Genomic DNA, 23230 nt, shown 5'->3' on the forward strand with positions numbered 1-23230 from the left:
CTGTACCTTTCTAAGCTTGGATATAACATTTTTAAATTAGTTCTCAATTTCGAATTAAATTTTATCAAAATCTGACGACTATATCATATAGCTGTCATAGAAACGATCGGATAATTGGTGGGAAATAATAGGAAACAAATTATAACTTTGGGGCATTTTAACTTATCTTATATATTGGGAATATAAATTTTTATATTTTTAAAAATTTCGAATTCAATTTAATAAATTTAATGATTATTTTTTATATACGCAAGGGTAAAAAAACTTCGGCTTGCCGAAGCTAACTTACTTTCTTGTTTTTTCATATTTTCCAATTTTCCGATCGTTTTTATGGCAGCTATATGATATAATCGTCCGATTTTGATAAAATATAATTCGAAATTCAAAACCAATTAAAAAATGTTATTGCCAAGCTTAAGAGGTTATATGCTTAAAAACACCGAAGATATAATTTTTTCATATTATTTTACCATTAATTTTCCGATCGTTCCTCTGGCAGCTATATGATATAGATTTTGATAAAATTTAACACGAAACTAAGAACTAGTTAAAAAATGTTCGTTCCAAGCTTAGAAAGTTATATGTTAAAAAACACCGAAGATATAATTTCTTTTTAATTTTTTCCCCGATACTTCCTATGGAAGCAATAAAATATAGTTTTCCGAACCGGCTGGTTCCGACTTATATACTACCTGCAATAGAATGAAGACTTTTGGGAAAGTTTCAGCCCGATAGCTTTAAAACTGAGAGACTAGTTTGCGTAGAAACGGATGGACAGACGGACGGAGAGACGGACATTGCTAGATCGACTCGTCTTGTGACGCTGATCAAGAATATATATACTTAATGGAGTCGGAAACGTCTTCTTCAACGTAAAAAAAGGGTCAAATTAGACAATATAAGCTGGTATTTTATTAAAAAGAAAATAAAACTATACCCGAAAAGGAAATTATACCACGACAGCTTACAAATGTTCAAAATAATACACGTCAAGCTAGTTTCAGAAAACAGTTCTTGCTGATAGGTATTTGGAGAGGAGACAGCAAAATCGAGAAATAAGGTCCGTTGGACTTTTTTTTATGCAAGGAAGCACAGCAGAATTTTTTTCACATACGTTTCAAAGAGCAACGCAGACTTCGGAGTATTACATTTCATCGAGAAATTTAAGAAGGGGTAATCAGAAACATAATAGAGTTATTTTTTCAGCAGAAGTCGTAGAATTATTATTATCATTATCAATATTATCAACTGAAAAATTCGCAGAACAATATTTAGACGCAGCTGACTGATTTTTTTTTCTAAAATTTAAAAAAAATTCGGTGTTACTATCAAATAACTGAGTTTCATCACTCCCAGGAAAGTTTAGTCCTTCGCGTTAACTCTATTGTAGACTATCAGCTAAAAATTGCTGAAACAATAAGTAACAAGAAAGGAAGTTAACTTCGGCAAGCCAAAGTTTGTATACTCTTGCAGTTAAAAAAATTATAAATAATTTTATTAATTTGAATTCGATATTCTTGAAAATATAAAAATGTGTATTCCCAATATTATAAGATAATATGTCAAAAAGCCCCAAAGCTATAATTTGTTTCACATTATTTCCCACCCACTATTCGATCGTTCCTATGACAGCTATAGGATATAGTCGTCTGATTTTAATAAAATTTAATTTGAAATTCAGAAATAATTAAAAAATGTTATTTTCAAGCTTAGAAGGTTATATGTTAAAAAATCACTAAAGATATAATTTTTATTTCATGTTTTCCGACTAATTTTCCGATCGTTCCTATGGCAGCTATATGATATAGTCGTCCGATTTTGATAAAATTTAATTCGAAATTCAAAACCAAATAAAAAAAGTTATTTCCCAGCGTAGGAGGTCATAAGTTAAAAAACACCGAACATATAATATTTCAATATTATTTACCACTAATTTTCCGATTGTTCCTATGGGAGCTATATGATATAGTCATCCGATTTTGATAAAATTTAATCTAGAATTCTGAATTGATATAAAAATGTTATATCCAAGCTTAGAAAGAAATATGTTAAAAAACACGAAAGATATAATTTTTTGTAATTTTTTTCCCCTGTAGTTCCTATGGGATCTATAAGATATAGTTGTCCGATCCGGCTGGTTCCGACTTATATGCTACCTGCAATAGAAAGAAGACTTTTAGACTAGTTTGCGTAGAAACGGACGGACAGACGGACTTGGCTAGATCGACTCGTCTTGTGACGCTGATCAAGAATATATATTCTTTATGGTCGGAAACGTCTCCTTCACTGCGTTGCAAACTTCTTCTTCTCTTCAAGGGTATAAAAACTATTCAAATTTGGAAACGGTTTAACCTTTTGTGTTCGTAGATGGCCAGAGTGCAACTTTCCTAAAATCTTTCTTTGTTTATTTTGATAAAACTATTTATAGATTTGATTCATTTATTCAATCCTTAGATATTTCTTTTAAAACAACACGCTGAATTTAAAGTATCCCCCGGCTTTTGAAGTGCCATGGATTTTAATCCAACAGTATTTTTATAACTTATAGACGGAATACGATAAAAATCAGCCAATTTGAAATCCTTGCTAAGTTTCCTAAAAAGGTAAGTTTTAAATAAGCATCCTTGTTATAAATGCAAAAAAAGATTTAAAGATGGCGATATATTAATTAAGCACTTGCAGCTTTACCAATTAAAATAGTTAAAGCTCCCTCCATTGTCTAAGGCATTTTACAAAGCTGGCACAAATGACGAGGCCAAAAAAAAAGATTCAAGAATCGATTATTTCTTTCTACGCGAACCCTTTTGAAACCATACAATCCGGAACACTCGTTTTTCAAAACATTGTTTGAAGACCCTAAGCCGTACCCAGAATTAAATGTTATTGCTCCTAAAAATAAAAAGGGCAGAGCTTCCTTTCTTCCTAGTAAAGTAGACATAATTATGATGCCTGTAGGTTTTCAAATAAAGTTATTTTTTGAACTTCCAAATATCTTGAAAATAACTTGTCAAAATCAGACATTGCTCGAGGCCACTAACAATATTCGTAATTTTGTTAATACAGAGTCCAGGACGAAAAAACTTAAAAACTATAATGACGATGATATTGTTATATCGCTTTTTTTGCATTTTGACGATTTCCATATGGATATGTGTGTATGGAATTTGTCAAACTCTAACGGCCTTGATAAAAGATACAATTTTAAATATAGATTTGAAAAACAACAGAAAAAATATGTTTCCGTTTGGCGAATTGGATATAAAAAATATTTCACGACCTTTAAATTTAAATAAATTAAGAAAAAATGACCTTAGAATGACAGCCGTTGAAAAGCTTTGTTTTGCCAGATTTTTACCGTTAATGATTGCTAATGATATACCCGAAAATAATGATGTTTGGATACTGTATATGCTTATGCTAGAAATAATCGATATTTATAGAATGAAGACTTTTGGGAAAGTTTCAGCCCGATAACTTTAAAACTGAGAGACTAGTTTGCGTAGAAACGGATGGACAGACGGACGGAGAGACGGACATTGCTAGATCGACTCGTCTTGTGACGCTGATCAAGAATATATATACTTAATGGAGTCGGAAACGTCTTCTTCAACGTAAAAAAAGGGTCAAATTAGACAATATAAGCTGGTATTTTATTAAAAAGAAAATAAAACTATACCCGAAAAGGAAATTATACCACGACAGCTTACAAATGTTCAAAATAATACACGTCAAGCTAGTTTCAGAAAACAGTTCTTGCTGATAGGTATTTGGAGAGGAGACAGCAAAATCGAGAAATAAGGTCCGTTGGACTTTTTTTATGCAAGGAAGCACAGCAGAATTTTTTTCACATACGTTTCAAAGAGCAACGCAGACTTCGGAGTATTACATTTCATCGAGAAATTTAAGAAGGGGTAATCAGAAACATAATAGAGTTATTTTTTCAGCAGAAGTCGTAGAATTATTATTATCATTATCAATATTATCAACTGAAAAATTCGCAGAACAATATTTAGACGCAGCTGACTGATTTTTTTTTCTAAAATTTAAAAAAATTCGGTGTTACTATCAAATAACTGAGTTTCATCAAAAACATCAAGTACCAGGACAAAATGCACATTGCTCTACTCCCAGGAAAGTTTAGTCCTCCGCGTTAACTCTATTGTAGACTATCAGCTAAAAATTGCTGAAACAATAAGTAACAAGAAAGGAAGTTAACTTCGGCAAGCCAAAGTTTGTATACTCTTGCAGTTAAAAAAATTATAAATAATTTTATTAATTTGAATTCGATATTCTTGAAAATATAAAAATGTGTATTCCCAATATTATAAGATAATATGTCAAAAAGCCCCAAAGCTATAATTTGTTTCACATTATTTCCCACCCACTATTCGATCGTTCCTATGACAGCTATAGGATATAGTCGTCTGATTTTAATAAAATTTAATTTGAAATTCAGAAATAATTAAAAAATGTTATTTTCAAGCTTAGAAGGTTATATGTTAAAAAATCACTAAAGATATAATTTTTATTTCATGTTTTCCGACTAATTTTCCGATCGTTCCTATGGCAGCTATATGATATAGTCGTCCGATTTTGATAAAATTTAATTCGAAATTCAAAACCAAATAAAAAAAGTTATTTCCCAGCGTAAGAGGTCATAAGTTAAAAAACACCGAACATATAATATTTCAATATTATTTACCACTAATTTTCCGATTGTTCCTATGGGAGCTATATGATATAGTCATCCGATTTTGATAAAATTTAATCTAGAATTCTGAATTGATATAAAAATGTTATATCCAAGCTTAGAAAGAAATATGTTAAAAAACACGAAAGATATAATTTTTTGTAATTTTTTTCCCTGTAGTTCCTATGGGATCTATAAGATATAGTTGTCCGATCCGGCTGGTTCCGACTTATATGCTACCTGCAATAGAAAGAAGACTTTTAGACTAGTTTGCGTAGAAACGGACGGACAGACGGACTTGGCTAGATCGACTCGTCTTGTGACGCTGATCAAGAATATATATTCTTTATGGTCGGAAACGTCTCCTTCACTGCGTTGCAAACTTCTTCTTCTCTTCAAGGGTATAAAAACTATTCAAATTTGGAAACGGTTTAACCTTTTGTGTTCGTAGATGGCCAGAGTGCAACTTTCCTAAAATCTTTCTTTGTTTATTTTGATAAAACTATTTATAGATTTGATTCATTTATTCAATCCTTAGATATTTCTTTTAAAACAACACGCTGAATTTAAAGTATCCCCCGGCTTTTGAAGTGCCATGGATTTTAATCCAACAGTATTTTTATAACTTATAGACGGAATACGATAAAAATCAGCCAATTTGAAATCCTTACTAAGTTTCCTAAAAAGGTAAGTTTTAAATAAGCATCCTTGTTATAAATGCAAAAAAAGATTTAAAGATGGCGATATATTAATTAAGCACTTGCAGCTTTACCAATTAAAATAGTTAAAGCTCCCTCCATTGTCTAAGGCATTTTACAAAGCTGGCACAAATGACGAGGCCAAAAAAAAAGATTCAAGAATCGATTATTTCTTTCTACGCGAACCCTTTTGAAACCATACAATCCGGAACACTCGTTTTTCAAAACATTGTTTGAAGACCCTAAGCCGTACCCAGAATTAAATGTTATTGCTCCTAAAAATAAAAAGGGCAGAGCTTCCTTTCTTCCTAGTAAAGTAGACATAATTATGATGCCTGTAGGTTTTCAAATAAAGTTATTTTTTGAACTTCCAAATATCTTGAAAATAACTTGTCAAAATCAGACATTGCTCGAGGCCACTAACAATATTCGTAATTTTGTTAATACAGAGTCCAGGACGAAAAAACTTAAAAACTATAATGACGATGATATTGTTATATCGCTTTTTTTGCATTTTGACGATTTCCATATGGATATGTGTGTATGGAATTTGTCAAACTCTAACGGCCTTGATAAAAGATACAATTTTAAATATAGATTTGAAAAACAACAGAAAAAATATGTTTCCGTTTGGCGAATTGGATATAAAAAATATTTCACGACCTTTAAATTTAAATAAATTAAGAAAAAATGACCTTAGAATGACAGCCGTTGAAAAGCTTTGTTTTGCCAGATTTTTACCGTTAATGATTGCTAATGATATACCCGAAAATAATGATGTTTGGATACTGTATATGCTTATGCTAGAAATAATCGATATTTTGTTTAAAAATGTATTCACTACTCATGATTTAAACGTTTTAGAAGGTAAAGTTAATTCGCATCATAAGATATTTGTACAACTATATTGTCCTTGTTTAAAACCAAAGCATCATTTCCTTTTACATTACCCTACTGGTATAAACAATTGTGGGCCAATTAAATATGCATGGGTAATTAGGTTTGAAGCTAAACATAGAGTGTCAAAGACGTATTTAAGTTCAATAACATTGCGGAGAAATCAATGCCGATCAGCAGAATCTTTAAAGTTTGCAAATTTTATAATGAATTTTAAAAATGAAATTCCCCCAATTTTTGATAAATATGGTTTTAAAAATGTGAATGTTGAAATTATAGAATCTGTAAAATTATTAAATCGATTTTTGTTCAAAACTAAAAATTTTGAATATGCAGAAAACTTTGTATACAAACGAATAACTTATAAAAAAAAATTCTTGTTTAGCTATTAAATTTGGTAATACTCTAAGTCTGTTTAAGGTACTTTTTTATATCCTTGCAGAGGGTATAATGATTTCAGTCAGAAGTTTGCAACGCAGCGAAGAAAACGTTTCCGACCCCATAAAGTATATATATTATTGATCAGCGTCACTAGACCAGTCGATCTACCATGTCCGTCCGTCCGTTTCTACGCAAGCTAGTCTCTCAGTTTTAAAGTTATCGGGCTGAAACTTTCCCAGAAGTCTTCTTTCTTTTGCAGGTAGTATATAAGTCGGGACCAGCCGGATCGGACAACTATATCTTATAGCTCCCATAAGAACTATAGGGAAAAAAATTTTTTAAAAATTTTATCTTTCGTGTTTTTTAACATATACCTTTCTAAGCTTGGATATAACATTTCTAAATTAGTTCTGAATTTTGGATTAAATTTTATCAAAATCGGACGACTACATCATATAGCTCCCATAGTAACAATCGAAAAACTAGTGGTAAAGTAATATTGAAAAATTATATCTTCGGTGTTTTTTAAAATATAACCTCCTACGCTTGGAAATAACATTTTTTATTTGATTTTGAATTTCGAATTAAATTTGATCAAAATCGGACGACTGTATCATATAGCCCATAGGAACGATCGGATAATTGGTGGGAAATAATATGAAACAAATTATAGCTTAGGGGCTTTTTGACATATTATCTTATAATATTGGGAATATACATTTTTATATTTTTAAGAATTTCGAATTCAATTTAATAAAATTATTGATTTCTTTTTACAACTGCAAGGGTATACAAACTTTGGCTTGCCGAAGTTAATTATCTTTCTTGTTAATATTTTAAATCAGATAGTTATTGTATTGATTTGAAATATGCATTGTATTTATGTTAAATATGTCTTATAATTAACTTAATTATTTAAAATACTAAAACCTATTCCAAAAATATTTAAATATAATATGAAAAAAAAGTTAATATGCGCATATTTAATGTTAATAAAAACCGCAATAGATGAAAATCGAAGCGAAAAATATTTGGGTTGAATATGAAATATTTGGATTTACTACTTTTTTATTATTGTACTAAAAGGAATCGAGCCCGATGTAACCGGGCTCTAAAGAAAAAGGTTTTTTTGCTAAGAGCGTCAGTAACATTATAAGCAGGAAAAAAGATCTGCAACCACAACACTTTTTAATTGGTTTTGAATTTCGAATTAAATTTCATCAAAATCGGACGACTATATCATAAAGCTGCCATAGAAACAATCGGAAAACTATTTGGAAAATATGAAAAAATTATATCTTTGGTGTTTTTTAGCATATATTTTTTTGACATCTGTATGTTAGAGTGGTCCGACTTTTATTAAATTGAATTTGAAATTCTTAAAAATATAAAATATTATATTCCCAATATTATAAGATATTATTTCAAAAAGCCCCAAAAGCTATAATTTGATTAAAATTTGATAAAATTTAATTTGAAATTCAAAACCAATTACAAAATGTTATTTCCAATCGTAGGAGATTATATGTTAAAAAACACCGAAGATATAATTTTGTCATATTATTTTACCACTAATTTTTCGATTTTTCCTATGGCAGCTATATGATATAGTCGTCCGATTTTGAAAATATTTAATTCGAAATTCAGAACTAATAAAAAAATGCTATTTCCAAGCTTAGAAGGTTATATATTAAAAAACACTCAAGACAAAATGTTTTTTTAAATTTTTTCCCCGATAGTTCCTATGGGAGCTAAAAGATTAAGTTGTCCGATCCGGCTGGTTCCGACTTATATACTACCTGCATATAAAGAAGACTTCTGGAAAAGTTTCAGCACGATAGCTTTAAAACTGAGAGACTAGTTTGCGTATGCAGGAAAAAAGATCCGCAACCACTCGTTACGGTTGAGCTGGAGTCAGACAGCAGAATTTTGAAGAAAAATTAAGTGCACCGCATTTATAACCTGCAATATTTATAACAACCAAGAATTAACGTGGAAGAGCCACATAAAAGGATTGGCCCAGTGCAGTGTACAAATTGTTAGGAGTATGGACACACCAGGGCATACTGTTCGATTCGTACAGTCTGTGTAGCCGGTGAAGACCTTTACAACTCGGGTGACAGCCCTGCCAACAAAGAAGACCCCAAAAAGATAAAATGTGTTAACTACCAAGGTAACCACAACAGGAAATGCTCAGCAGATCCAAGTAAAGTCACAAAGCACTCTGGCATCTATGATGGTCACCATGCAACACAATGTGATGGAATTCATGTCATTCATGAAAACGACCATGCAAAACACTGGTTTTAAACCAGAACATGGTGCTACAGCTAGTTGCAGCTAATCAGTGGAAATAACAGATGGCAAATCTACTAAAAAAAATGTGGAAAGCCAATGGCGTTTCACGGCACAATCTTAAAGTAACACAGCCCCTGAATGATAATCATATCGAAATTAAGTAAACCTTTAATTAATATTGTAAACAATTTATTTTGGCAAAACTTGCTATTGAGTTCTCACAACTTCTTATCATATAAACATTCCCACACTCCCAATGAAATATATAAATGAAATAAAAGTTTATAAATTCAAGTTAAATAATTCGGTATAAGTTATTTTTAATTTGCTCCCAACGTAGTCCCGCGAAGTTAAAAATAACGAAGTATTAAAAAAGACATTCGTGAGTGCTCCCAGATTTAATGATTTAATATTCAAAGACCCGAAAAAAAAGAAAAAATGCAAAAATCAGAGCAGATAATTAAATACAAAAAATTGTTTTTGTGCTAACCAAAAAAGTCAAAATTTAAAACAGAAAAGCAAATACAAAACATTATTTTGTGCTAACCAAAAATGTGCAGAAAACAAAACAGAACGTTAAATAAAAAATAGTGATTTAGGGATTCTAAAATAAAAGCAAGAAGACGTCAAGTATTCAAAAAACAAAAACTACAACCAAAACAAAATATTTCCAAAAAAATTAAATCAAAAATTAAAAAAAAAAAACTATGTATAAAAAAGACCAAACACAAATACCAAAATTAAATAAACACAGGAAGTGTAAAATCGAACTAATAAAGTCAACAAATAAGACGCATTTGTAACCAGGAAGATCCTAAAACAACCGAAGAACACTAGAAAAAAAAGCCAACTGTAAGAGGACTACGAAGACTTAGGATCAAAGAAGCCATCGTCGAACTAAACGGATAACCTGGACTACTGAAGAAAGCAATTCGTAAGAGTAGAATTACTTTTTAATATTCAAACAAATGAATATAAATATTCGGTTTCGCTAAAAGTGATAGACTAATCATGGAGGAACCAAAAGACGCATTAAAAAATTTTAAAATAACTCATTTAAATGGTTTAGCCACCAGCCAAAGCGCTAACAGACAAACACCCGAACAAACGTTAACCGCAGACTGAATCGTCCGATTGATCGCTAGTCACGTAACACCTTTACAAGACAAATTAAAAAAATAACCTACCCTTTTAGACTCAAAAGTTAATAAAGTAACCGATTTTGTAATCAAACAAATCGACGATAGCATAACATGCGAAGAAACTTTGGAGGTAGTTCAATTCCTTCCCCAGTGTTCAGGAAAATTAGAAAATTATGTGGGCTGGCGTAAAGCCGCAGAAACCACAATGGGTTTATACGTTCGTAAAAGTCGCTGATATTTTGTAGCACTAACCATTCTAAGAAATAAAATAAAGGAAAAAGCCAATGATGCCTTCATTTTAGCCAGGCGTCTTTAGCGACAAGCCACCTATTCACATAATTGAACAAGAACTAAACGTCCTTAGAAAAAATAAACTCTCAGTTATGGACTTCTATAATTTGGTTAACAAGAAGTTGACCCTATTAATACATAAAACCATAATGACTTATGGGAAAGAAAATCTCATAACTACAGAAATAAACCTCACACACCGGCAAAACGCCTTAAGAGTGTTTATAACTGGCCTGAACGGCCCAATTTCCGCCAATTTATTTTCGCTTAATCCTTCTGACTTTCCAAACGCATTAGACGCATTAGGCAAGAAATGGAAAGCAACCAATTGAAGGCACAGTTTTAGCTCGCCTCAACGCCGCTTTAACGAAAAATCCAAGAACTTTATATTATAAATCTCATATTATAAATCTGACAACTATAATCAGGGCAATAATTTACGGCTGAATAAAATCAATGATAATAATCAAAATTATCATGGAGATAATACAAACTATCAGACAAAAAGTTATCAAAATAATCATAGCTATCGACCTTTTAATAACTATTAAAATGTTAACAGCTTTCATAATGCTAATTTAATATTAATAGAAACCGGGGCTATAGACTGATACATAAAGAATGGTCTATACCAAAACGGTATAGAATTACCCATTTATAAAAGAGTGTCCACCGTCAACGGATACTCAATAATCAAAATATACCATTACATAACAATATTTCATACCAAACACATTTTTATGAAATAAAAGATTTAAATGCTGATCTATTATTAGGACATAATTTACTAAGAAAGATAGGAGCGATCATTGACATAAGCAATGATACACTGAACTATATTGGTAAAACCGAAAAATAACATTATGAGGAAAAATTAAATTCTTTATTAATTCAAAGATGAATCAAACAGTTTGGGCCTCTCAGATGCCGAACACTCCGTCGATGTCAAGCCCGACATAAACAAAACAAACACTTCAGAATATAATAATACCCCCGACATAAATCATTTAGAATCCACTGCAAACGAAGCAATGATAGTCAGTAATACAAAAAAAATAAAAGTATAAGATATAAATATAATATAAATATACAGAAATACACAATAAATACGAATTTTCCATTCCGGACAGATGTCCGATGCGAGATAGATACCATTAATAATAAACCTTTTTACTCAAGGCAATACCCATACTCACAAGCAGTAAATGGGTCTGTGAATCAAAAAGTATGTCGTATGCTTAAGACGAAATCATTAGACCTAGCAAAGGCCTTTATACTTATACTAGAATTTACCAGAGAGCAATGGACGATATAGAACATATTGGGAAATTTTGCCATGTTTACATGGACGATATAATTATATCGTCATAAAAATATCATTAGAAAAAACTGAATTCTTTAAACTAGAAACATCATTCCTAGGATATGTAGTGTCACAAAACGTTATTAAGACCGACCCTCAAAAAATATTATGATAATGATAAGGTTATCAAAATATCCAATTCCAAATAATATCAGGTAGCTACGTAGCTTTCTAGGTCTCACTGTATATTATAAAAAATTTGCAAAAAAAATTACGCGTAATAGACGCAAAACCACTAGATTTTTAGAACTCTCCAATGGGAAAATTTCCAAGAGAATGTCAAAAAATGTCTCAATTACTCCTTGACGAGCCCGCAATCCAAACCATTGATGGATGACAGCTATAGTAGCAGTACTTTCCCAAAACGGAAACCCAATCACTTTTATATCTAAAACTTAATAACTTTTAGCGATAGTTTGGGCACTAAAAAATTTAAGAAATTATTTATACGGATTATCAGGACTAGAATTTTATCACTCTCTTACGCTATTTCGAATAAAAATTTAAATGTTGAATTAAGAGGATGGTTCAATTATTTAGAAAGTTTGAACCCAATAATAATATATAAGCCCGGTACTACTAATGTAGTAGCTGATGCCCTGTCTTGAATTGAAGTAAATCATATTACAGAAGATAGGAATAAAGAACCTGATACGTACGCCCTCAATATAGAAAAATTCATCGACGAATCTTAAGTCGGAGGGAGGGGTGCATTTAACTAACCACACTTAGGATACTAAGGCCAAAGGAAAATTGCAATTCGGCATATTACTGGTATCGCGTGGCCAGAACAACGGCAACGATCGACCTACTGGTAACCATACCCCGGTACCCTGTTGACTCCAAAGATATTGGATACCGAGATATAGTAATCCTAGGTGGGAACACCTACTTTATCCGCTTCAAACTAGCAGCTAAGTAAAAGGTCTACTAGGGTATAAAAGACCTTAGACAATTAGAAAATGGGACAGAATCCATTCTGGTGTCTTGCTGACGGAAGCCGCCGGCTCCAAGGAAAGGCGACCTTTCCAGGGCAGTCGTCCTCTCCTCCAGGATCAGCCACCAAGGCCCGAACGGCCCAATTTCCGCCAATTTATTTTCGCTTAATCCTTCTGACTTTCCAAACGCATTAGACGCATTAGGCAAGAAATGGAAAGCAACCAATTGAAGGCACAGTTTTAGCTCGCCTCAACGCCGCTTTAACGAAAAATCCAAGAACTTTATATTATAAATCTCATATTATAAATCTGACAACTATAATCAGGGCAATAATTTACGGCTGAATAAAATCAATGATAATAATCAAAATTATCATGGAGATAATACAAACTATCAGACAAAAAGTTATCAAAATAATCATAGCTATCAACCTTTTAATAACTATTAAAATGTTAACAGCTTTCATAATGCTAATATTTAATATTAATAGAAACCGGGGCTATAGACTGATACATAAAGAATGGTCTATACCAAAACGGTATAGAATTACCCATTTATAAAAGAGTGTCCACCGTCAACGGATACTCAATAATCAAAATATACCATTACATAACAATATTTCATACCAAACACATTTTTATGAAATAAAAGATTTAAATGCTGATCTATTATTAGGACATAATTTATTAAGAAAGATAGGAGCGATCATTGACATAAGCAATGATACACTGAACTATATTGGTAAAACCGAAAAATAACATTATGAGGAAAAATTAAATTCTTTATTAATTCAAAGATGAATCAAACAGTTTGGGCCTCTCAGATGCCGAACACTCCGTCGATGTCAAGCCCGACATAAACAAAACAAACACTTCAGAATATAATAATACCCCCGACATAAATCATTTAGATTCCACTGCAAACGAAGCAATGATAGTCAGTAATACAAAAAAAAATAAAAGTATAAGATATAAATATAATATAAATATACAGAAATACACAATAAATACGAATTTTCCATTCCGGACAGATGTCCGATGCGAGATAGATACCATTAATAATAAACCTTTTTACTCAAGGCAATACCCATACTCACAAGCAGTAAATGGGTCTGTGAATCAAAAAGTATGTCGTATGCTTAAGACGAAATCATTAGACCTAGCAAAGGCCTTTATACTTCACCGGTAATTGTAGTATCAAAGAAAGGTATAAATGAAGACGGTACTCCCAAACACAGTCTCTGCATAGATTTTAAAAAATTAAACCTCAACACAATTCCAGACAGATACCCTATGCAGGATCCATCAGCTATTTTATCTTATCTAGGGAAGGCTAAGTATTTCAGTACCATAGAATTGGAATCAGGCTTTTATCAATTCTTAATGAAAGAATCAGACCATTAACAATAGAAAATACGAATTTATAAGAATGCTTTTTGGTCTTACAAACGCGCCTAGAATTTACCAGAGAGCAATGGACGATATAGAACATATTGGGAAATTTTGCCATGTTTACATGGACGATATAATTATATCGTCATAAAAATATCATTAGAAAAAACTGAATTCTTTAAACTAGAAACATCATTCCTAGGATATGTAGTGTCACAAAACGTTATTAAGACCGACCCTCAAAAAATATTATGATAATGATAAGGTTATCAAAATATCCAATTCCAAATAATATCAGGTAGCTACGTAGCTTTCTAGGTCTCACTGTATATTATAAAAAATTTGCAAAAAAAATTACGCGTAATAGACGCAAAACCACTAGATTTTTAGAACTCTCCAATGGGAAAATTTCCAAGAGAATGTCAAAAAATGTCTCAATTACTCCTTGACGAGCCCGCAATCCAAACCATTGATGGATGACAGCTATAGTAGCAGTACTTTCCCAAAACGGAAACCCAATCACTTTTATATCTAAAACTTAATAACTTTTAGCGATAGTTTGGGCACTAAAAAATTTAAGAAATTATTTATACGGATTATCAGGACTAGAATTTTATCACTCTCTTACGCTATTTCGAATAAAAATTTAAATGTTGAATTAAGAGGATGGTTCAATTATTTAGAAAGTTTGAACCCAATAATAATATATAAGCCCGGTACTACTAATGTAGTAGCTGATGCCCTGTCTTGAATTGAAGTAAATCATATTACAGAAGATAGGAATAAAGAACCTGATACGTACGCCCTCAATATAGAAAAATTCATCGACGAATCTTAAGTCGGAGGGAGGGGTGCATTTAACTAACCACACTTAGGATACTAAGGCCAAAGGAAAATTGCAATTCGGCATATTACTGGTATCGCGTGGCCAGAACAACGGCAACGATCGACCTACTGGTAACCATACCCCGGTACCCTGTTGACTCCAAAGATATTGGATACCGAGATATAGTAATCCTAGGTGGGAACACCTACTTTATCCGCTTCAAACTAGCAGCTAAGTAAAAGGTCTACTAGGGTATAAAAGACCTTAGACAATTAGAAAATGGGACAGAATCCATTCTGGTGTCTTGCTGACGGAAGCCGCCGGCTCCAAGGAAAGGCGACCTTTCCAGGGCAGTCGTCCTCTCCTCCAGGATCAGCCACCAAGGTCCAGCAGCCCTTAAGGAGGACACCTATAGCTCAAAAGATTTTCATGTGTCGGACCATCGCCGCCATTATAATCAAAGAAGGAGGGAATATCATCCGCAAGGACGACATTAGACATACTGGGATGCCGCAGTACTCGAAATCCTCATAAATCCTCAGAGGCTAAGTGACCGACTGCATACTTCGAAAAAGTTGAATCAATCATTGAATCAATCCAAGCTAAAGTGAAATTATGATTAACCAAAGGCAAATAGCCTTTGGTGTCATTGCAGCATTTTTCAAGCCCTTTTCAATGGTATAATTTTCTCTGTTCTAAAATAAAAACTGCACATTTTGAACAAAACTCACAAAATTAAAATTTCACACCTTCGCGCACAAGCAGTCATGAGCAAGGATTCGAGGGTAGGGGTGAGATTCGGGTTCGTGGGTACGCACGTTCACTTTCTCCTCCTCATTTTCAGAAGATAACGAGGGGTCACAATATTTGAAATGCAATAAAAAGGGAGGGTTCCGTGGAATACCAAACACACTGATTCTGGGATGAGTATACGCTTGCAATTAAAAACAACTCATACAAAATACATTTAAAACCGCCTAAAAAACCTCCGCAACCGCTTTTAATAGCTACTCTTAGCTTACGGCTTAGGAAATTCGAATGGTTGCATCGCGACATCTTATGCCAATGCTGGCCCGACCTTAACTGACCATTTATTCATATCTTGCTTACACAGAGATTGCCTTTCCTTAACCTATGTCGAAATTGCACACCTTCGATATTTACCTACATCCAGCCCCCTCCTACACCACGTTCACCCCCGGTAACTTGTTATCAATCCTTGTGTTCGTTTTCCTTCTAATAACCATTCTACTGGAGTATTGGGCTGCTCCTTATGTTCGAGAACCAAAAGGATTGGTTCTAGGAATACAACATGCCTGTATGCACTCCCTGTAGATGTCAACCTGTTAAGTGAACATTCTGGACTATAAAAATGACACCACTCAAATTGCTCAGGATCAGTTCTTTAAATGCCTCAGTACTGTATTCTAATAAAATAATTAGATCGACATCGGTTCTTGCAATCGCGCCTAACAATTCTAATCGTGCTTTTTACCTTTTAAACGAGTGGGTGAAAATTGTTAACAACATTATCGTGCTTTTTACCTTTATAACGAGTGGGTGAAAATTGTTAAGAACATTACACATATAACAATATATTTTTTGAATAAAAATATTAAAACCAAAACCCTAAAAATGGAGTCATTCGTTGCTTGCGATTTGTGCACCAAAAATGTGGAGATGAGTGAGTTTAAAATTCATTATGTTCAGTGCTCAAAGCCTCGGAATGCCTTCGAGGTTTTAATGTGTAAATCAAAAATAAGGTGTGACTTATGCTCTACCTTAGTTCATAATTATGAATTTGACGAGCACTATCAAAATTGTAATGGACCTATAAATGCCTTCAATGTTTTAATGAATGTTGAAAAACGGCAACCACAAAACAGAAGCCCAAATCATTTGGACAATCATCCCACAACAGCATCAAGTGCTCTCAAACGGATGAGAATGGATGAGGGTAAGCAAGTACTCAAACAAGGAAAAAAAGCTAAGATTAGCGAAAATAAAAATGATTTAAAATTAGAACTTTTATGTCCTACTTGTGGTGACAAATATCTTGCATCAAGGGAACGACAACATATATTGACTGATAAGCATAAAAATGCATCAGCCAGAGAAGTAAAAAATAATGAAAACATAATTCTTCTTAACTCTCAAACTGTTTTTCCTGTTAAATCATATCGAATCAATAGTACAGTCCAAAACACTATTGATTTAAAAGATTTTTATCAGCATTGCCAAAAAAATATAAATGAAATTATAAAGCATTGCATGATAGAATATATAGCCATTAAATTCAACCTAAGAGTTTATGGTACCTATATTAAACAAACAGACGAAGGAGTTACTGTTGAAACAACAAAACATTTTGGGACATCATATAAATCTGTATACCAAAATGAAAGCATTATCGATGAACTTAATATGGCAGTAGATAGCTTACTAGCATCGAGCAGTGAGTTTCAAGAAAAAGACTCTGGTTGGGCAATACAAAATTTCCATTATTTTGAAATTACTATAATAAAGCTAGAAAACATTCCTGCTAGCGGATACATTCAGGCCCCGAAGAATATAAGAGCCCGAAATGCACTTATAAACGTACAGAGTACTGACGTATTTGGTTTCAAATGGTGCATACTGGCATTCATAGCTAACAAAACTCATGAGAGTGCTACCTTTACAACAGCAAAGCAAAAAAAGTATTCACGAGAGAAAATGACAAAGCCCACAACTTACCACATTAATAATATTAATGAAATAATTGTATATGACGGAATAAGATTGGATTTTTCAGTAATCGAGTTTCCAATAACGAATATAGGGATTATCCATTTCGAGAAAAATAATAAATGTTTATGAGATCGACGCTGATGGTGATAAAATTATCGGCCCAACGTTTAGAACCAAATGTATTCAAACTAACCACATCAATATATTAGGAATAAATAACGTAAACCAAGACAGTATGCATTACGCTTACATTACAAGTGTAAAAAGATTATGCTACTCACAGCATTCCAAGGCAAAATCAGGAGGATATTTTTGTGATAACTGTCTACAGTTTTTCACAGTTAATAATACCACCCACAAAAAACTTGTATGCGGAAAATTGGCCTCGTTTTACCCTGAACCAAACTCTAGAACTTCATTCAAGGGCTTTCATAAAAAATTATCTCCTCCGGTGGTGATATATGCCGATATTGAGGCTGTTCTTGAAAACTGTAGAACATGCCTAAATTCGTCTTCAACGTCGTCAACAACAAAAGTGCAGAAGCATACATGATACAGCATGCATGTGCCGCATCATTTTATATAGCACATAAATATAATCCGGATCTTAACAAATTGAGGACATATGAAGGTATGTAAAAACAATAAATAATTAATTTCTTAGTATTTTAAAAACTAATTCAAATTTTGTATAATTTTATAGGCGCTGACTGCATACAAAAATTCTGCAAATCACTAAAGGAGCTTGTTTGACATGTACTGGTCGACCCCCAAAAACCCGATTGCTAGCACAATCCATGAACAGGAAGGAAATGGCTGTGCCTGTGAAAAGGAAATAAACGCTGACGACCTGGACAAATATTTTGATCAATTTTCTGGAAAATACATGGGTCCCATTCATAAAAATTGTAAACCAAAGTACAAATTAAGTGATCCCTTCTTTCCTGTAGTATTTCATAACTTATCTAAATATGACATACATTTATTCATTACTGAATTAGAAGGAGACTTAAGCCCCATACCCTGTAATAAAGAGCTTTATATAGCGCTAACGCAGACAATTAAAATAAATGCATCAAATAGATATAAAATAAGATATATCGATTCGATTAGATTTTTAAATTTTAGTTTAGAAAAACTATTGAGCTACATGGAGGACAAAGATTTTAAAATTCTAAGTACTAAATTTCAGGGAGAAAAATTTAAGCAAATGCGTAGGAAGGGTGTTTTCCCTTACGACTATTTAGATAGTTTTGAAAAATTTGAGGATACCCAGCTTCCTGACATTGATAGTTTTTACAATTCTCTCAGCGAAGAAAATTGTAGTATAGAGTATTAAAATTTTGCACAAAAGGTTTGGAAAACTTTCAACTGTAATACTATAAAAGATTATATAAAACTTTATTTAGAAAGTGATGTTTTAATTTAGACCGATGTTTTCGAAAATTTTAGAAAAATTTTTCAGAACATTTATAAGCTTGACCCTATTAACTATGTTACAGCACCGTCAATATCTTGGAATGCTATGCTCAAGAATACTACTGTAAATTTAGAACTTATTAGTGACGGGGACATGTACAACTTTTTAAAAAGAGCGATAAGGGTAACCTACCCCTCCCCACTCAATGTACTTAAAGAATTTCTACAGCTAATAATAAATATATAACTAACTTCGATTCAAGTAAGCCAAATAACTACCTCAGCTATATTGATGGAAATAATTTATATGGTTGGGCAATGAGTCAACCCTTACCGCTTTCAGGATTTAAATTTTTAAGTAATGATCAATAAGAATCTTTCCATTACAAAAATATTTCTGCTGAGGGAAATGTAGGATATATATTAGAAGTGGATTTAGAATATCCTACTGATCGACATGACTCGCATAACTACTTGCCTTTCTGTCCAGAAAACAAAGTTCCTCCAGGAGGCAAGCAGAAAAAACTAATAGCTGATTTATCGAATAAAAGCGAATACATTATCCACTTAAAACAGCTTCAACTTTGAATACAGCATGGTTTAATTGTAAAAAAATACATTGGGTTTTGTCTTTTACACAATCATGCTGGTTAAAGCCCTATATTGATTTAAACACTGATCAAAAAAAAAAGCCGAAAATGACTTTGATAAAAAATTTTTTTAAGTTAATGAATAATGCAGTATACGGCAAAACAATGGAAAATGTCGCCAAGCGTAGAAATATAGTATTAGTAAAACATTATAAATCAAGACAAAATTCGCCAGGCTTCAGGCAACGCATAGCTAGACATGACTTCCATAACGTTGAGATATTTGGGACAGATCTTGCAGCGATTGAATCAACACCATCAAAAATTATGTATGATAAGCCAATATACATAGGAGTTGCTGTTTTAGAACTATCTAAAGGGTTAATGTATGAATTTTATAATAATTTTCTATTTCTTAAAAGTCCTTCTTCGAAAATAATTTATATGGATACAGATTCATTTATTTTATCTTCAGAGGAAAACTTTTACGAAACTATAAAAGAAAATCCTGAACGATTTGATACCTCAAATTATAAACTAGAAAACCAATTTAATATAGTTCAAGCTAATAATAGGGAACCTGGCAAAATGAAGGATGAACAAGCAGGTAGGGTTATGACTTCTTTTGCTGGACTTAAGGCTAAGGCATATTCTTGTTTAGTTGATAAGGAAGGATACGAAAACGAATATATAAAAAAAATTAAAGGAGTTAAGAAATCAGTTATTAAAAAACTGAATCATGAAGATTATATAGAATGTATAAAATATAAAAAACATTTTATGGATCCCAGCGAGTTATTCGAAGTAGGTCGCACATCCTCTATAAATAAATAAATAAGTCTTAATTATAAGGATGATAAGAGATATATTTTACCAGATAATTGTAATACATTGGCTCATGGTCATTATAATATTGAAGATATATTAAGTAGTCAAAATTAAACCCGTTATTAAATAAATGTTTATATGTTTATATTATAAGAATAAAAATTTGTAAATAAATAGATAAAAAATTAAACTTTTTATTGTTGCGTTTTATTACTTTAGCAGGTCATTTACAGATATCCATGAGTTGTGGCTGGAATCGAAACCGCTCCATTTTACAAAAACTTGATTATTTTTCCTTTTTAGTATTTTCTCTACTAGGAAAGCATTTTTGTATTTCACTTTTTGAAGTTTCTCTTCATAAAATGACCCATTAATAGGGGTACCCATATAATCTTGCATTTCATATGTTACGGGGTATGTCGAATTGACTTTTAAAACTTTAAAAACTTCTGTGGTTCAATTAGGTTCGTATCCCTTCATAAATGTTCCCTTGTATTTACTTATTCTAACAAAATCACCTACTAAAAATTTATTTTTTGGAAATATTTTTGGTATATTATATACCGATTTTAAAATAAACTCTTCATTTTTCGTGCAGACATCTATAGGCTTCATTTTAATTGTTCGGTGATATGAATTATTGTATTGATTTACGAGATAATTGATGTTATGAATCCACTTATATTTACCCTGCATACTAAACATTTTCCACATACGATTTTTTAATGTTCTATTAAGCGTTCACATATAGAAGCCTTGAGATGCGTATAAGTATGATAATGATTTATATCAAATTTATCCATTAATTTCCTAAATGTGAAATTAAAAAATTGTTTCCCTTGATCTGACTGAATATTCTTGGGTGAACTTTTACTCCTTTTAAAAAAAGATTTCATTGCCTCTGCTACATCCAAGGCAGACTTTGACTTAACTGCCTCGGCGTATGCATACTTTGAGAACGTGTCAATAACGTTCAGTAAATATCTAAAACCCTTTTTTTCTTTCCAAAATGGTATCATTTTAACTAAATCAATTTGCCATGTGTCATTTATCCCTTTTTGAACGAACTTTCGCAGTATGAAGTTTTTTCGCGCTGCCTTATGAATTTCATCGACAACTTGTTGTTTGCTCGTCTTAAGGTGTTGATTTATTAGTGTTATTTTTTATTTGATGACAATGGTTGCTTAGTCAATAATGCTTGCTTATATAGAAGAACATCCCTTTTTATTTCTGAACGCATCTTTTTTGAAATTTCAAAACATAATCGTGTTAAATCAATTTGCACATCCTTATCATAGGTACCTTCTAAATCAGATAGTTGAATATCAAATTTTTGTAAAGATACACACTTAGGAATAATATGATTATTGTAAAGATATATATACTTGCTGTCGTAATATGGAGTTCCAACATAAAAATGTAGTACAAAATATGCCTAGTCTTAGTAATGATCTCCAGGACTCAGAATCAAACTCAATTTTGTTACCATACTGATTAATCACAAAAACGTACTGATTATCTGATTTCCTAAATCTAAAGTTGCATTTTATGGAGTGCAAGCACGGATGATCAATAATTGTATCAGGCATAAAGAAGTCATACTGGTCCAGTTTCAACTGAATAAATTCCTTATACGTAAGCAGTTGCATCCATTCGCCTTTGTCAAATCCAATGAAATTATTTTTACTTTGCTGCATCCAAACCATCGTCAAAAATTTTCGAGTAGTTGACAGACCACATTTCAATTTTAAGTTATGAACAACATAATACTCGAATCCAAAAATGACTTCGTGGTTTTGTTTCTTTCGAGAAGTTTTATTTCTTTTAGTTACACACATGTCCATCAGGTAAGAATACTTTAAATAAACTGTAAATATATTCTAGTCTTACCGGTATATAAAGGAGAAGCCCTAGCAAGCACACTCTCAGTTGATTAAAAAATCTCAACCAATGATGAACACAGTCGATCGTAATTCAAGCAATATAGTAGATTTTCAGAATGTACTTGGTAACAACAAACAAGTTTTCATTATGTTTATGCCTGCTGGAACTGTTATACCTAATTTTTTCCATTTCAAACCGCTATATAACATAAAAGAATTGGATTCTCTTAAGCAGCAGCACCTTAACCAGCAGAACATAAACGGATTGGATTGGTCAGCTGGAGATATTCCATACACAAGTCTTGAAGAAATACTCACACCACTCAATAAGTATCACACAGTTCTTGTTCGTGATGGAATTAAAAAGAATTTTTTAATTAAGTATTTATCAACAAACATTATCGATATAGATATCGGAAGAAGCTTAACTCAACTACCCAATTTTTTTCGAATTGTAGAATACACAAGAAAAAACTTTCACTTCGATGTTCATTAAATAATTTATTTAAGATGTTTGTATTCTTAGAAAACACCAATTATGAAATATATAGTAATGGTGCACATGTGTTTAAAATTTAGTAAAAATAAATTCATGGTGCTATCAGGTTGTCTCTTATTATGGATTCTTTTAAGAGATTTTTTGGAAATGATCCCCGTAAAAATGGATAAACGCAACTTATTTATTGTAATTATTGCGGATCTGATACTCGTTTCGAGAAGAACTGCTCCAAGAAACGCGATCAAGAGAATATTAATAAAACCTAGTATAACTTAAAAACATTATATAAGCAATTAGTAATAATATAATATATTAAAATTCATTCCGAATAAAATAAATTTTTTTAATAAAAAATGTTTACACAA

General features: G+C 32.0%; 1 protein-coding gene across 1 annotated transcript in view; it reads left to right on the forward strand.

Moving 5' to 3' along the window:
• The first annotated feature begins 2585 nt into the window (after positions 1-2585).
• The window catches only part of LOC108023841 (uncharacterized), a 104965-nt gene continuing 84320 nt past the window's right edge, over positions 2586-23230 (forward strand). The window contains exon 1 of the mRNA XM_050889800.1: positions 2586-2603. The gene's annotated coding sequence lies outside the window, so the exon portion shown is untranslated. The remainder of the gene's footprint in view (positions 2604-23230) is intronic.

The sequence above is a fragment of the Drosophila biarmipes genome, unplaced genomic scaffold (genome assembly GCF_025231255.1).
Source record: "Drosophila biarmipes strain raj3 unplaced genomic scaffold, RU_DBia_V1.1 ptg000007l, whole genome shotgun sequence".
Taxonomy (NCBI): Eukaryota; Metazoa; Arthropoda; class Insecta; order Diptera; family Drosophilidae; genus Drosophila; species Drosophila biarmipes.